Source organism: Oryx dammah, unplaced genomic scaffold (genome assembly GCF_014754425.2).
Source record: "Oryx dammah isolate SB20612 unplaced genomic scaffold, SCBI_Odam_1.1 HiC_scaffold_810, whole genome shotgun sequence".
Classification (NCBI taxonomy): domain Eukaryota; kingdom Metazoa; phylum Chordata; class Mammalia; order Artiodactyla; family Bovidae; genus Oryx; species Oryx dammah.
The window spans coordinates 553-9,167 of record NW_024070957.1 but is presented as its reverse complement, the minus strand read 5'-3'; the positions used below and the strand labels follow the sequence as shown (position 1 = coordinate 9,167).

General features: G+C 37.4%; 1 non-coding gene across 1 annotated transcript; it reads right to left on the bottom strand.

The window, feature by feature from the left end:
* Positions 1–3,074: 3,074 nt before the first annotated feature.
* On the bottom strand, positions 3,075–3,181 carry LOC120859400. The gene has a single exon (XR_005720072.1). It is a non-coding gene; the product is annotated as a U6 spliceosomal RNA (small nuclear RNA).
* Between the last annotated feature and the right edge of the window lie 5,434 nt (positions 3,182–8,615).

The following is an 8,615-nucleotide window of genomic DNA, read 5'->3' as shown; positions in this document are numbered from 1 at the left end:
ATGTGCTAAGTCACTTCAGTCATGTCTGACTCTTTGTGACCCTATGGATAGTAGCCTGCCAGGCTCCAATGTCCATGGAATTCTTCAGGCAAGAATACAGAAACGAATTGCCATGCCCTCCTCCAGGGGTCTTCCTGATCCAGGGATCGAACTATCATCTCTTTTAAACTAATTTATTTATTTTAATTGGAGGCTAATTACATTACAATATTGTGGTGGTTTTTGTCATACACTGACATGAATCAGCCACGGGTGTACATGTGTCCTCCATCCCGAAACCCTCTACTCCCTCCCTCCCCATCTTATCCCTCTGGGTTGTCCCAGTGCACTGGCTTTGGGTGCCCTATTTCCTGCATCAAACTTGGACTGGTCATCTGTTTCACATATGGTAGAATACAGGTTTCAATGCTATTCTCTCAAATCATCCCATCCTTTCCCTCTCCCACAGAGTCCAAAAGACTGTTCTATACATCTGCATCTCTTTTGCTGTCTCACATATAGGGTCATTGTTACCATCTTTCTAAATTCCATATATATGCGTTAATATACTCTATTGGTGTTTTTCTTTCTGACTTACTTCACTCTATATAATAGGCTCCAGTTTCATTCACCTCATTAGAACTGATTCAGATGCATTCTTTTTAATAGCTCAGTAATATTCCATTGTGTATATGTACCACAGCTTTCTTATCCATTCATCTGCCGAGGGACATCTAGGTTGGTTCCATGTCCTGCTGCCACTGCTGCTGCCGTGTCTCGTCAGTCGTGTCTGACTCTGTGTGACCCCATAGATGGCAGCCCACCGGGCTCCTCCATCCCTGGGATTCTACAGGTAAGAATACTGGAGTGGATTGCCATTTTCTTCTCCAATGCATTAAAGTGAAAAGTGAAAATGAATTCGCTCAGTCGTGTGGGACTCTTCAAGACTCCATGCACTGTAGCCCACCAGGCTCCTCTGTTCATGGGATTCTCCAGGCAAGAGTACTGGAGTGGGTTGCCATTGCCTTCTCCCGCTTCCATGTCCTAGCTATTGTAAACAGTGCTGCGATGAACACTGGGGTACGAGTGTCTCTTCCAATTATGGTTTCCTTGGTGTGTATGCCCAGCAGTGGGATTGCTGGGTCATATTGCAATTCTATTTCCAGTTTTTGTTTTTTAAATTTTTATTTTTACTTTATTTTACTTTACAACACTGTATTGGTTTTGCCATACATTGACATGAATCCACACAAGTGTACATGAGTTCCCAAACATGAACCCCCCTCCCACCTCCCACCCCGGATCATCTCTCTGGATCATCCCCGTGCACCAGCCCCAAGCATCCTGTATCCTGCATCAAACATAGACTGGTGATTCATTTCTTACATGATAGTATACATGTTTCAATGCCATTCTCCCAAATCATCCCACCCTCTCTCTCTCCCTCAGAGTCCAAAAGTCCGTTCTACACATCTGTGTCTCTTTTGCTGTCTCGCATACAGGGTCATCATTACCATCTTTCTAAATTCCATATATATGTATTAGTATACTGTATTGGTGTTTTTCCTTCTGACTTACTTCACTCTGTATAATCAGCTCCAGTTTCATCCGTCTCATTAGAACTGATTCAAATGTATTCTTTTTAATGCCTGAGTAATACTCCATTGTGTATATGTACCACAGCTTTCTTATCCATTCATCTGCTGATGGACAACTAGGTTGTTTCCATGTCCTGGCTATTCTAAACAGTGCTGCGATGAACATTGGAATATACGTGTCTCTTTCAATTCTGGTTTCCTTGGTGTGTATGCCCAGCAGTGGGATTGCTGGGTCATAAGGCAGGTCTATTTGCAATTTTTTAAGGAATCTCCACACTCTTCTCCATAGTGGCTGTACTAATTTGCATTCCCACCAACAGTAAGAGTGTAACAGTGTAAGAGGGTTCCATTTTCTCAACACCCTCTCTAGCATTTATTGCTTGTGGACTTTTGGATTGCAGCCATTCTGACTGGTGTGAAGTGGTACCTCATTGTGGTCTTGATTTGCATTTCTCTAATAATGAGTGATGTTGAGCATCTTTTCATGTGTTTGTTAGCCATCCATATGTCTTCTTCGGAGAAATGTCTATTTAGTTCTTTGGCCCATTTTTTGATTGGGTCATTTATTTTTCCGGAATTGGGCTGCATAAGTTGCTTGTATATTTTTGAGATTAGTTGTTTGTCAGTTGCTTCATTTGCTATTATTTTCTCCCATTCAGAAGGCTGTCTTTTCACCTTGCTTATAGTTTCCTTTGTTGTGCAGAAGCTTTTAATTTTAATTAGATCCCATTTGTTTATTTTTGCTTTTATTTCCAGAATTCTGGGAGGTGGATCATAGAGGATCCTGATGTGGTTTATGTCGGAGAGTGTTTTGCTTATGTTCTCCTCTAGGAGTTTTATAGTCTCTGGTCTTACATTCAGATCTTTAATCCATTTTGAGTTTATTTTTGTGTGTGGTGTTAGAAAGTGATCTAGTTTCATTCTTTTACAAGTGGTTGACCAGTTTTCCCAGCACCACTTGTTAAAGAGATTGTCTTTACTCTGTTGTATATTCTTGCCTCCTTTGTCAAAGATAAGGTGTCCATATGTGTGTGGATTTATCTCTGGGCTTTCTATTTTGTTCCATTGATCTATATTTCTGTCTTTGTGCCAGTACCATACTGTCTTGATGACTGTGGCTTTGTAGTAGAGCCTGAAATCAGGCCAGCTGATTTCTCCAGTTCCATTCTTTCTCAAGATTGCTTTGGTTATTTGAGGTTTTTTGTATTTCCATACAAATCTTGAAATTATTTGTTCTGGTTCTGTGAAAAATACCGCTGGTAGCTTGATAGGGATTGCATTGAACCTGTAGATTGCTTTGGGTAGTATATTCATTTTCACTATATTGATTCTTCTGATCCATGAACATGGTATATTTCTCCATCTATTAGTGTCCTCTTTGATTTCTTTCATCAGTGGTTTATAGTTTTCGATATATAGGTCTTTAGTTTCTTTAGGTAGATATATTCCTAAGTATTTTATTCTTTTCGTTGCAATGTTGAATGGAATTGTTTCCTTAAAAAATATGGAAAGCTCACAAACTTGCGTGTCATCCTTGTGCAGGGGCCATGCTAATTTTCTCTGTATCGTTCCAATTTTAGTATATGTGCTGCCGAAGCGAGCACCTATTTCCATTTTTTAAAGGAATCTCCACTCTGTTCTCCATAGTGACTGTACTAATTTGCATTCCCACCAACAGTGTAAGAGGGTTCTTTTTTCTCCACACCCTCTCTAGCATTTATTGTTTATAGACATTTTGATAGTAGCCATTCTGATTGGCGTGAGATGGTACCACATTGTGATTTTGATTTGCATTTAATGAGTGATGTGAGCATTTTTTCATGTGTTTGTTAGCCATCTGTAAGTCTTCTTTGGAGAAATGGCTGTTTAGTTCTTTGGCCCATTTTTTGATTGGGTCACTTGTTTTTCTGGAATTGAGCTTCAGGAGTTTGCATATTTTTGAGATTAATTCTCTGTCAGTTGCTTCATTTGCTACTATTTTCTCCCAGTTTGAAGGCTGTCTTTTCACCTTGTTTATAGTTTCCTTTGTTGTGCAGAAGCTTTTAAGTTTAATTAGGTCCCATTTGTTTATTTTTGCTTTTATTTCCATTACTCTGGGAGATGAGTCATAGAGGGTTCTGCTATGATTTACATCAGAGAGTGTTTTGCCTATGTTTTCCTCTAGGATTTTATAGGTTCTGGTCTTACATTTCGATCTTTAATCCATTTTGAGTTTATTTTTGTGTATGGTGTTAGAAAGTGTTCTAGTTTCATTCTTTTATAGGTAGTTGAGCAGTTATTCCAGCACCACTTGCTAAAGAGATTGTCTTTTCTCCATTGTATATTTTTGCCTCCTTTGGCAAAATAAGTTGTCCATAGGTGTGTGGATTTATCTCTGAGCTTTCTATTTTGTTCTATTGATCTATATTTCTGTCTTTGTGCCAGTACCATACTGCCTTGACTGTAGCTTCATAGTATAGTCTGAATTCAGGCAAGTTGATTCCTCCAGTTCCATTCTTCTTTCTCAAGATTGCTTTGGTTATTCGATGTGTTTTTTTTTTTTTTTTTTTTTTTTGGTATTTCCATACAAATTGTGAAATTATTTGTTCTAGTTCTGTGAAAAATAGCGTTGGTAGCTTGATAGAGATTGTGTTGAATCTGTAGATTGCTTTGGGTTGTATACTCATTTTCACTATATTGATTCTTCTGATCCATGAACATGGTGTATTTCTCCATCTATTTGTGTCCTCTTTGATTTCTTTCATCAGTGTTTTATAGTTTTCTATATAAAGGTCTTTTGTTTCTTTAGGTAGATTTATTCCTAAGTATTTTATTATTTTCATTGCAATGGTGAATGGGATTATTTCCTTAACTTCTCTTTTGTTTTCTCACTGTTAATGTATACGAATGCAAGGGATTTCTGTGTGTTAATTTTATATCCTGCAACTTTACTATATTCATTGATTAGCTCTAGTAATTTTCTAGTGGTGTCTTTAGGGTTTCCTATGTAGAGGATCATGTCATATGCAAACAGTGAAAGTTTTACTTCATCTTTTCCCATCTGGATTCCTTTTATTCCTTTTTCTTCTATGATTGCTGTGGCTAAAACTTCCAAACTATATTGAATAGTAGTAGTGAAGGTGGGCATCTTTGTCTTATTCCTGACTTTAGGGGAAATGCTTACAATTTTTCACCATTGAGGATGTTTGCTGTAGGTTTATCATATATGGTTTTTATTATGTTGAGATATTTTCCTTCCATGCCTGCTTTCTGGAGAATTTTTATCATAAATGGGTGTGGAATTTTGTCAAAGGCTTTCTCTGCATCTATTGAGATAATCATTTTTTTTTTACTTTCAATTTGTTAATGTGGTGTATCACACTGATTGATTTGTGAATATTGAAGAATCCTTACATCCCTGGGATAAAGCCCACTTGGTCATGATGTATAATTTTTTTAATATGTTGTTGGATTCTGTTTGCTAGAATTTTATTGAGGATTTTTGCATCTATCTTCATCATGATAGTGGCCTGCAGTTTTCTTGTTTTTGTGTTATCTTTGCCTGGTTTTGGTATTAGGGTGATGGTGGCCTCATAGCATTCTAGTTTGGCAGTTTATCTTCCTCTGCAATTTTCTGGAAGAGTTTGAGTAGGATAGGTATTAGCTCCTCTCAAAATTTTTGGTAGAATTCACCTTTGAAGCCATCTGGTTCTGGGCTTTTGTTTGCTAGAAGATTTTTTATTACAGTTTCGATTTCCATGCTTGTGATGGGTCTATTAAGATTCTCTATTTTTTCCTGGTTCAGTTTTGGAAAGTTATACTTTTCTAAGAAATCATCCATTTCTTCTAAGTTGTCCATATTGGCCTATAGTTGCTGATAATAGCCTCTTATGATCCTTTGTATTTCTCTGTTGTCTGTTGCGATTTCTCCATTTTCATTTCTAATTTTGTTTATTTGATTCTTCTCCCTCCTATTCTTAATGAGTCTGGCTAATGGTTTGTCTATTTTATCTTCTCAAAGAACCGGCTTTTAGTTTTGTTCATTTTTGCTATAGTCTCCTTTGTTTCCTTTTCATTTATTTCTGCCTTAATTTTTATGACTTCTTTCCTTCTACTAACCCTGGGGTTCCTCATTTCTTCTTTTTATAGTTGCTTTAGGTATAAAGTTAGATTACTTATTTGATTTTTCTTTTTTTTTTTTCTTGAAGTAAGCTTGTATTGCTATGAACCTTCACCTTACTACTGATTTTACTGAATCCCATAAGTTTCGGGTTGTTGTGTTTTCATTTTCATTTGTTCCTATGCATATTTTGATTCCTTTTTTATTCTTCCATGATTTGTTGGTTATTCAGAAGTGTGTTGTTTAACCTCCATATGTTTGTATTTTTAACAGTTTTTTTTCCCCTGTAGTTGACATCTAATATTACCACATTGTGATCAGAAAAGATGCTTGAAATAATTTCATTTTTTTTTCTGAATTTACTAAGGCTAGATTTATGGCCCAGGATGTGATCTATTCTGGAAAATGTTCCATGTGCACTTGAGGAAAAGGGAAAATTCATTGTTTTGGGGTGAAATGTCCTATAGATATCAATTAGGTCTAACTGGTTCATTGTATCATTTGAAATTTGTGTTTTCTTGTTAATTTTTTGTTTGGTTGATCTATCCATAAGTGTGAGTAGGGTATTAAAGTCTGCCACTATTATTATGCTACTGTTAATTTCCCCTTTCATACTTGTTAGCATCTGCCTTATGTATTGAGGTGCTCCTATGTTGGGTACATATATATTTATAATTGTTATATCTTCTTCTTGGATTGATCCTTTGATCATTACATAGTGTCCTTCTTTGTCTCTTTTCACAGCCTTTATTTCAAAGTCTATTTTATCTGATACGAGTATTGCTACTGCTGCTTTCTTTTGGTCTCCATTTGTATGAAATATCTTTTTCCAGCTCTTCACTTTCAGTCTCTATGCATCCTTTGTTTTGAGGTGGGTCTCTTGTAGACAGCATATATAGGGGTCTTGTTTTTGTATCCATTCAGCCAGTCTTTGTCTTTTGTTTGGGGTGTTCGACCCATATACATTTAAGGTATTTATTGATAAGTATGATCCTGTTGCCATTTACTTTGTTGTTTTGGGATTGAGTTTATAAACTTCTTCTGTGTTTCCTGTCTAGAGAAGATCCTTTAGCATTTGTTGAAGAACTGGTTTGGAGGTGCTAAATTCTCTCAGCTTTTCTTGTCTGTAAAGCTTCTGATTTCTCCTTCATATTTGAATGAGATCCTTGCTGAGCACAGTAATCAGGGTTGTAGGTTTTTCTCTTTCATCACTTTAATTATGTCCTGCCATTCCCTTCTGGCCTGAAGAACTTCTATTGAAAGATCAGCTGTTATCCTTATGGAGATCCCCTTGTGAGTTATTTGTTGTTTTTCCCTTGCTGCTTTTCATGTTTGTTCTTTGTGTTTGATCTTTGTTAATTTGATTAATATGCATCTTGGGGGTGTTTCACCTTGAGTTTATCCTGTTTGGGACTCTCTGGGTTTCTTGGACTTAGATAGTTAATTCCTTCCTCACTTTAGGAAAGCTTTCAACTATTATCTCCTCAAGTGTTTTCTCATGCCCCTTATTTTTGTCTTCTTCTTCTGAGACTCTTATGATTCTAATGTTGGGGCACTTAACATTGTCCCAAATGTCTCTGAGGTTGTCCTCATTTCTTTTAATTCTTTTTTTTTCTTTTTTCCTCTCTGCTTCATTTATTTCTATCATTCTATCTTCCACCTCACTTATCTTATCTTCTGCCTCAATTATTCTACTGTTGATTCCCTTCAGAGTGCTTTCGATCTGAGATATTGCATATTCATTATTGATTGACTCTTCTTTATTTCTGCTAGATCCTTGTTAAACATTTCTTGCATCTTTTCAATCATTGTCTCTAGTCTATCTGTAACTCCATTTTGTTTTCAAGATTTTGGATCATCTTTACTATCATTATTCTGAATTCTTTTTCAGGTTGATTCCCTATCTACTCCTCTTTTGTTTTGTTTGGTGGGTATTTATCATTTTCCTTTACCTGCTGAGTATTTCTCTGCCTTTTCATTTTGTTTAGATTTCAGTGTTTGGGGTGGCCTTTCTGTAGGCTGGAGGTTTGTGGTTCCTCTTTATTGTGGAGCCTGTTCCCTGTGGGTGAGGTTGGGCTAGAGGCTTGTGAAAGTTTCCTGGCTGGGGAAGCTTGTGTCTGTGTTCTGGTGGGTTGAGCTGGATCTCTTCTCTCTTAAGTGCAATGAAGTGTCCAGTAGTGAGTTTTGGAGTGTCTATGGGCTTGGCATGGCTTCCCCAACCAGGAAACCTTCACAAGCCTCTAGCCCAACCTCACCCACAGGGAGCAGGAACTTGTTGGCTCTTGGGTGGAGCTTGGTTTCAGTGTAGGTATGGAGGCTTTTGGATTAGCTCTTGTCTATTAGCGTTCCCCGGAGTCAGGACTTCTCTGATGTTCTCAAATTTTGAAGTTAAGCCTCCTGCCTCTGGCTTTCAGTCTTGTTCTTACAGTAGCCTCAAGACTTCTCCATCCATACAGCACAGTTGATAAAATATCTAGGTTAATGGTGAAACAGTTCTCCACAGTGAGGGACACCCAGAGAGGTTCACAGAGTTACATGGAGAAGAGAAGGGGGAAGAGGGAGATAGAAGTGACCAGGAAGAGAAGAGGGGGAGTCAAAAGGGGAGAGAGCAAGCTAGCCAGTAATCAATTCCCTATGTGCTCTCCACAGTTTGGAACACCCAAAGAGATTCACAGAGTTACATAGAGAAAAGAAGAGGAGGAAGAAGATAGAGGTAACCAGGAGGAGAAGAGAGGGAGTCAAAAGGGGAGAGAGCAATCAAGCCAGTAATCATACCCCTACATGAAAATGGATACCCAAAATTAGATCTTTAAAGGCACAAAATTGCTAACAAATACCAAAAAACAAAGAATAAAAATCTAGAGTACTGGTTATACTCTCAAAAATGCAATATGAAAAATACAAAACAAAGTCAATCACAAAAAGTATAATATATATGT